This window comes from Terrapene carolina, unplaced genomic scaffold, assembly GCF_002925995.2.
Source record: "Terrapene carolina triunguis isolate 2854851 unplaced genomic scaffold, T_m_triunguis-2.0 Scaffold58, whole genome shotgun sequence".
NCBI lineage: Eukaryota > Metazoa > Chordata > Testudines > Emydidae > Terrapene > Terrapene triunguis.
In genome coordinates, this window is record NW_020664409.1 from 25,469,717 (window position 1) to 25,477,790 (window position 8,074).

At 45.6% G+C, this 8,074-nt stretch overlaps 1 protein-coding gene across 1 annotated transcript in view; it reads right to left on the minus strand.

The window, feature by feature from the left end:
* The window catches only part of LDLRAD4 (low density lipoprotein receptor class A domain containing 4), a 405,437-nt gene extending 405,334 nt beyond the window's left edge, over positions 1 to 103 (minus strand). Inside the window, exon 1 of the mRNA XM_026660875.2 lies at positions 19 to 103. The gene's annotated coding sequence lies outside the window, so the exon portion shown is untranslated. The remainder of the gene's footprint in view (positions 1 to 18) is intronic.
* Between the last annotated feature and the right edge of the window lie 7,971 nt (positions 104 to 8,074).

An 8,074-nucleotide genomic window follows, 5' to 3' on the forward strand; every position in this document is an offset into this window, starting at 1 on the left:
GGCAGGCGCCGCACTCACCTTCTTTCCGAGCCCTGCCGCTCACCCCCCGCAGCCTCATGCAGAGCAGCGGCAGTGCCGGCCTCCTCCCCCCGTCTGTCTCCCGCGGTGGCTCTGCAGGCGCTCAGCCTGGGTCTGCCTCCAGCTCATTCCCGGGCTCGCCTCCTTCCCCCGCCCCCCCTGGCTGCTGCCTGTCTGCAGCCCGTCTGGCTCTCAGTGACAGGCAGCGAGAGAGAGACGGGGAAGGAAGCAAGCGGGGGGAGGGGAAGCTTCCTGCCCAGCCCCGCCGCCGGGATTCACAGGCCACACTGACATCTGCTGGGCTGGATGTGCCACAGGCCCGGGGGCTCCGCAAAAGCCAGGCGCCGCGAGATGGTCCAGGCTAGGGACTTAGATGGACCTGCCGGGCTCTCACACCTTAACCCAGCACAGCAGGCATCAGACGGGGCAGGGCTGTGCCTTGCACCGAGGGTGACCAAATGTCCCGATTTTATAGGGACAATCCCAGTTGCGGGGTCTTTTTCTTATATAGGCTCCTATTATCCCCCACCCCGTGTCCCGATTTTTCACATTTGCTGTCTGGTCACCCTAACTTCCACCTGGGGTTCAAACCTGTGTCTACGCCTCAGTAGTTGGAAGGGTGTTACAGGGTGATGAAACTCTCTGCTGTCAAATGTCACACACACACTTTCACGGCTCTGCTGATATCCTCGGGGCGCCTCACCTCCCAAATGAAGTGACCAGCACCACAGTGGCTCAAATGTTGATTAGCCCTTACTTGTACCTCTGCTCTACCTTGCACTCTTACATAAAGTGGGGTCATCGCATGCTTGACGTGCCATGGGCAGCTAATGCTGCTGTGTCCTTTGTGTGTATGCTTGTTAAGCATGTAAATATTCATATATACCATCCCCCCGTCAAAAAAATCCTCTTAATTGCTTAACATGATGTTTCTCCTCCCTACCAAAAAGTCCACCCTCCATACCAAATCCCCTTTTCTGGCCAAAGCACGTGACCCACTCAATTGCCCTTCCCCACCCAGGCTGTAGTTCCCCAAGTTCCTTCCCTGCAATTAGTTTACTGGCTAATTTTAGATAAGACATACTGAGTGGGGCAGGGAACAAATAGTAACAAATGGACATGGTGAAGAATGACAGGCGTTACAACAATAAGATTACTATGTGCATTTCTGATGGTTCAAATGTGTATCGGGGGATTTTTGTTTATTTTTATTTGTGGGGCCGTGTTTTGTTTGCTTTGCTTTTGCTTTTTTGGTTTTGTGTTTGCCTTGTTTTGTTGTTTGATTTTTCTGCTTCCTCTTTTTTAGATATTGTTTAAGATGTGAGTTGTAAGGCGAGAGTGGGATGCAGATTGGGAAGTGGGATGCAGATAGTGATTTGGCAGATTGGGAAGGCTTTCCATACCTACATTGCATAATGGTAAGAGGCACACAAATAATTGTGGGAGATGCAGATGAACAGAGCTGGCATTATAAATAAAGCAAGGAGGGCTGGCTACCATGCAGAAAAGACAATGCCTGATACATAAATGTCTATCAGGGATGGTCTAGACAGTATTTGGTCCTGCCATGCGGGCAGGGGACTGGACTCGATGACCTCTCGAGGTCCCTTCCAGTCCTAGAATCTATGAATCTATAAGAAAGGGCAGAGTTATGCAGGTCTTGAGAGAAACAGCAAGCAGTTTGAACTAGATGGAAAATGTGAACTAGTAGAGGGAATCCAAGAAAGAGACTTACAGGGTCAGATTGACACTGACGAAGGTAATTTTAGCATTCATATTCTGGATTAACTGGAGCAAGGAGCAATAGGAGTGTCAGGTAGGCTAGAGAAGGTAGATAGATCATGGGTTTTCAACCTGGAGGTCTCGGTCACCAGAAGGTCACAACTACCCTGCCCTTCCTATGGAGAAGGTTGAGACACAATGCTTCCCCTGCTGGCTCAAATTGGCAGAGCTCTAGCTTTAAGTCCTCTGAATAGATACCTCTGGATTTTGGAGCTGAAGGTCAAGAGTTCTGCACTCCTGAGCACAGACTATCCTCAGCCCTATCCTCCTCAATACCATTACCAAGTCCCCCTAGGCACTTTTTTAATCCAAAGAAAAGTTCTTGAAACATAACAAATCACCCACCCTCTAACGGATTATCCCCTTGTACAGATTCTGGAGCGGAGGTCAGATTGCTGAGGGATTTTGCTTCTTGAAAGAAGAGAGGGGATATAGGAGGAAAGTGGGCTATTTCTGCTTGCCATCACACAAAAAACCAAACTTCCATCCTGATAAGTACACAATGAATAGCAACACTTCTCATGTTGTATCTTTAGCAGGTATGGGCAAGCATAAACTGATGTCATATATTAGACATTCAGTAATGGGCCTGATTAAACTCTCAGATGCACCAGTGCAACCAAGAGTACAATATGGCCCTATGTTATTAATATCTAAGGGTGGATGAATGAAAACAAGTTTGAGTTCACGTTATAACCACAACATTCAACAAAGGCGAATAGAAACTCCTCCCTGTATTCTGGCAATGCCTTTTACCACTGTTACAACCCGAGGGAATTTGTGCCACTGCCTTATTGAATCTCTATCATGCCAAACTCACACAATTTGGTTAAGCCAAGTAGGTTGTCAAATGACTGCTTTGGTTCAGCAATCACCCAAACTGCTCATTTAGCCCTAATACACATTTTACAAATATTATTAACAGCTAATGAACACTTACAATACTGGTATTTTTCTAATGTTTTTAACTTCTTTCTTCCTTTTTCTTCTTTCTAACTTTCCATAGGAGTTGAGAGAAATATGCAAACACATTTTCACAGTGTCACACATTTTTCATCCTTTTTTTTTGTAATTAACTTTTGAGCCAGTGAAATTTTCCTATTTGAAAAATGTTATGGACCCAGGATGGTTTACCAGACCAAAGTCTACTTTTGACTCAAAGGTTTATATTTGAGTCAAAAGTAGACTTTTCAAATTTCACACGGACGTATGATGGCAGGCATCTTTTGGCAATTTGGGCTTGTGCAAGGAAGTTTGGGAGAGAAGGCACAATACAGGGACAGTCACACATGCACTGAGAATACGTTGTATACATTGGCATATGCCAGGAGAATGAGAATGGAATACCCAGAGAGGTAGCCAAAACAGAAGTCCATTCTTGAGACATCATGTCATTGGCACCTGGAAAGAGAACAGCTGTTACTAGATATTTTTGCAGCGTGGAAGCAGGGATTCACACAAAAAAGAAGGCTGCTCTTCTTTGTGTCGATCACTGTTCCCACACTGCAAAAATACACTGGAGGATCATGAGCTCTGGCTGCAGTGTGGAATACATAGGCCCATCCTGCTGATGCCTTGTGGAAGGTGATGTGGGTGGTCAATGTGTCTAAGGTGTGGAGAGAAAGCAGCCAATACTCACTACTAGTTAGGCACCTCCTCTGGGCCCAGTGCTCATCCTGCCACTGAAAGCCCCTTTGCCCCTACAAGTCAAAGGATGCAACAGGCTCCTCAGAGGAGAGACAATCAAGGAGGCTAGTATTTTAGGTAGTTGGAGTCAGAGGAGTGAGTTTGACACTGAGGACATAATGGATGTTGGTTTTGGCTACTGTTATGGTGTGGAAGTAGATGACTTGGCCTGTTTCCAGCCAGGAAACCACAAGCAATATATTTTAAGTATTACTGATTCTTATGATCTGTAACACTAGGAGTTCAAGGGAGATCCAATTAAAAACACAGAAACCACAGCATGAACATAGCCAGATTACACACAGGAGCACATACCAAACCAGTCTCACTACAGCTAAACTACAAGTGAAAGCATGCTGCAAACCAGTCTAGCCATAACAAAACTACATCTAAATCTATCACTAGGAGAATTTCAGATGATTTAGGTTCAGAATTTGGGTGTTCATCTTAACTATTTTACCCAAGCAGGCCACACAACCTGTTCTCCCTGCATATGGCTTACTGCCGGAGGGCCATAATGACAGACCTTTCCCCCAAATACTGCTGATCATCTTTTCCTGGTGCTATCTTGCAGAAAAAGACTGCTGGCCTGCTGCCCCCTTCTGGCATCTGTGGATGGATTACTCTTCACCTAATGTTGTCCAGAGGCCACCACGAAAGGCCAGCTACTCCCTCAAACCTGGATGGTCTCTGCAGCAGGAGGAGATAAACAGTCTGCCCCCTGACAATAGAGGAGGAAGCAGTACAGAACTGCTCCTTGTTGCTGGTGCAAACAGTTATTTCCCCCACCCCTTAGTGGTCCAGGGCGACCATACCATATGCAACTGGATGAATCAAACAAGTTTCAGCTGTGTAGACCTAGGGTTACCAACTTTCTAATTGCACAAAACCCGAACACCCTTGCCCTGCCCCCTTCCCCGAGGCCCAGGCCCCACCTCTTCTCCAAGGCTCCGCCCCCTCACTCCATCCTCCCCTCCCTCTGTCGCTCGCTGTCCCCCACCCTCACTCATTTGCTCATTTTCACCGGGCTGGGGCAGGAGATTGAGGTATGGGAAGGGGTGAGGGTGTCAGCTGGGGGTGCGGGTTCTGGGGTGGGGCCAGGGATGAGGGGTTTAGGGTGCAGGAGGGGGCTTTGGGCTGGCGGGGTGGGGCCGAGTGGTTCAGAGTGTGGGAAGGGTCTCCAGGCTGAGGCAGGGGGTTGGAGTGTGGGAGGAGTATGGGCTCTGGGCTGGGGGTGCAGCCAGAAATGAGGGGTTCAGGGTGCTGGAGGGGGATCGGGCTGGAGCAGGAGGTTGAGGTGTGGGGGCAGTGAGGGCTCCAGGCTCTGGGGTGAGGCCAGAGATGAGGGGTTTGGAGTGCGGGAGGGAGTTCCAAGCTGGGGCAGAGGGTTGGGGTACAGGAGGGGGTTCAGGGTGTGGGCTCCGAGAGGAAGTTTGGGTGAAGGAGGGGGCTCAGGGCTGGGGCACAGAAGGGGGTCAGGGCTGGGGCAGGGAGCTGGGGTGCAGGAGGGGTTTCGGGGTGCGGGCTCCAGGCAGCGCTCACCTCAGGCAGCTCCCCACAAGCGGCGACATGTCCCTCAGCTCCTAGGCAGAGGCGCAGCCAGGTGGCTCTGCACGCTATCTCTGCCTGCAGGTGCCGCCCCCGGCCAATGGGAGCTGCAGAGCAGCCACTCAGGGCGGGGGGCAATACACGGCGCTCCCGTAGCCATCCCTCCGCCTAGGAGCTGAGGGACATGGCGCTGCTTCTGGGGAGCCACGCGGAGCCAGGAAGAGAGGCTACCAGCCCCACGCCAACCGGACTTTTAATGGTCTTGTCAGCAGTGCTGATAGAGCTGCCAGGGTTCCTTTTCGACCAGGCGTTCTGGTGGAAAACCAGACTCCTGGCAAGTGGCAACGCTATGTGGACCCTTGCATATGCACAGACCTCCATTGCAGGATCAAGGCCTAAACTGTTATCTCACACATTAATCCTGCAATCTGATCCACGTAGGTGGACATCTGCACTAATGCACATTCCATTGACCCCATCAGGGTTCCATCCAGGCACAAGGGTCTGGCCATGTGGATCAGATTGCAGGATCAAGCTATTGGAATGGTACTCCATTATGTCACAAGGAATTGTCATAGTGTTACACTGAAAATCACCATCTAATACGTCTGATTAAAACAGGCAATGAGTTTCAACACAAAATGGGAAAAAGTAAATGTGTACGTAGACTAGAGAGCATAAGAAAAATGAACTATAATATTCTGGGGTTGAATTAAATTTCCCCTCTCATTCCTATGTATTAGATTTAGTGACCCATGGCCTTTTTATAACACACTGTAGAGGAATCTTGCTCATTCACTGAAATTACAATAACTAATTCACACATACGTTCTGTTCTGTGCAGTTCCTCTGCCAATTCCACCCACACACCTGAAGACCTCTCCACTGGATGTCAATACCAGCTTTAGATAATCGTTCAAATCTGCAAGACATGTTTTAGTTGTCTTGTCATGTTAGGATGTAACAAAAACAAACCATAGGCTTTCACAGCAAGTAAAATGCGGTGTGAGAATGTAAACTGGGTGTGAGAGCTCTATGAATATCAGTATTGAATTCCCAACTTTTAATAATGAGCTAACATTTTATATCAATGTACAGCACCAATTCCTTTTATTTAATATGCTTAGCGACAAAAAAAAAATTGAAATAACATAATTAGGGAAGGTGATAATCATCTGGATCAGGAATGTAACTCTTAACAACTAGCTGTTATAGGAGTATTGCATTCCCTATGGCCCTCCACCTTGGAAAGACACAACAGTAATCTGTATCGTACACTCATCCTGTACCTATAGTTGCAATCATGTTCCAAATCAGAGTGAAATTTCTCATAAAACAATGTAAAAATGTTAGTGAATTTGGCACTTGTGAAAGGTACCCAATTACAAGTCTTCAGATATTCAAAGAACTGTTACAGCATAGGCAGCAGTAGTGCAAGATTCCTCACACCACACCATCAATATGGCCCCAAGGCTAACCTGAAAGGAACTCCACTAGCAATGAGAAGTCATGTGTATGTCAGGTCTATACTTGGCCTCTCAAAAGATAGCCAATAAAGATGCCAGTTGTGGTAGTTTTAAGATGTTGAAACTTGCTGCTAGAAATGATGGAAAACTGACTGGAATCAGATCAGATCACAAACTATCACAAAGCTTTCATATATAGGAAAACTTTCAGTCACTACCAACCTAGGCTAGATTCCAACCAGTGACCAAAAGTGAAAAGTTCTGTATCCCTTTGCCATCATCCTAAGTCACAAAGGGTCATTGTTTTATGTCATGGTTTGGCAATATCCAGGTTTCTTTGACTACCAGATATAAAGAAACAAAGCTGAAATGTGTGAGTCTTAGCTTAGCTATCACCTCTTTTTTGTTACAAAGATAGGTAGCTAGTTTTCAAACATAGGCCCTGATTTTACACACTAATCTACAGAGCCATGCCCCTTCACTTTGAAGTCAATGGGACTGTGCATAGGTTCAGGGTCTAGCCAAATGGAATAGCTTACCAGATAGAAATCTAACAGAATTTTTACTTCTTTGATACTGTTTTTATATTTTTTTAAATGGTCACCCTTAATTCCAAATTGAATTTCCTGACTAGTATGTGTTTGAAATGTCAGATTTAGCAAATGATACCTTAATTATTAATTATTATTTTATTACTCAGACATACTACTGGATTAAAAAGAAAAGGTCACCACCAACATCCTCCAGGATATTCCAACAAGTGGTTGCCTAGTTTACAAACTAGACAGCAAACTTTGCATTGCAGTATGAAAACAAGATCCCACTTTGCAAAATAGGTAAGAATCAGAAGTTGGTCCAATAAAAAATATTACCTCACCTACTTTCTCTCTCTAAGAATCTACTGTCAGCTTTGGGAAATGCACATGAAGGAGAATTGACCAGGACAGGATATAGCTTATTTTGTATAATAATAGACAACATAGTCTTTCTGATTAACAAAATAAACTCACAACATTTGTTTCTTTTAGGCCATTACCTATTTTAAATAATGATGATAAAATGTTGTTCCTAAACCTTCCACATTAAGCCAAGGCTTTGGACACTGCCTTACTAATTTCATATAGCAACATAGAATGACAGTTACTCTGTTTTGCTCATTTTACAAATGGAACATGGCCCTGCTTTCGGTTCTGCAAAAAAAGCAAATTTGGTTTCCTCTGCTGTAAGAGAGTCAAGATTTTAGAATTTTTTTAATATTATATACTGCTTTTCATCCAAGTATCTCACATTGCTTTAGGTAGGGATAAATATTATTGTCTCCATATGACAAACAAGGAAACTGAATCACAAAGAGATTATATGTCTTGCCTGACGGTACACTGCATATCAGGGGACAGAGCTAGGAATTTAAGCCAATTCTCCTAGTTCTTACCCCAGTGCTCGATCCACGGGACCACACAGAAGCTGTTGTCACTGCTATCAATTAGGCTTTCATCTTATCTATTGTGCAAATTTGGGCATTCTTAAAATTAATCATTGAATATTAGCATACACAGCCAGTCTATAAATAAGAT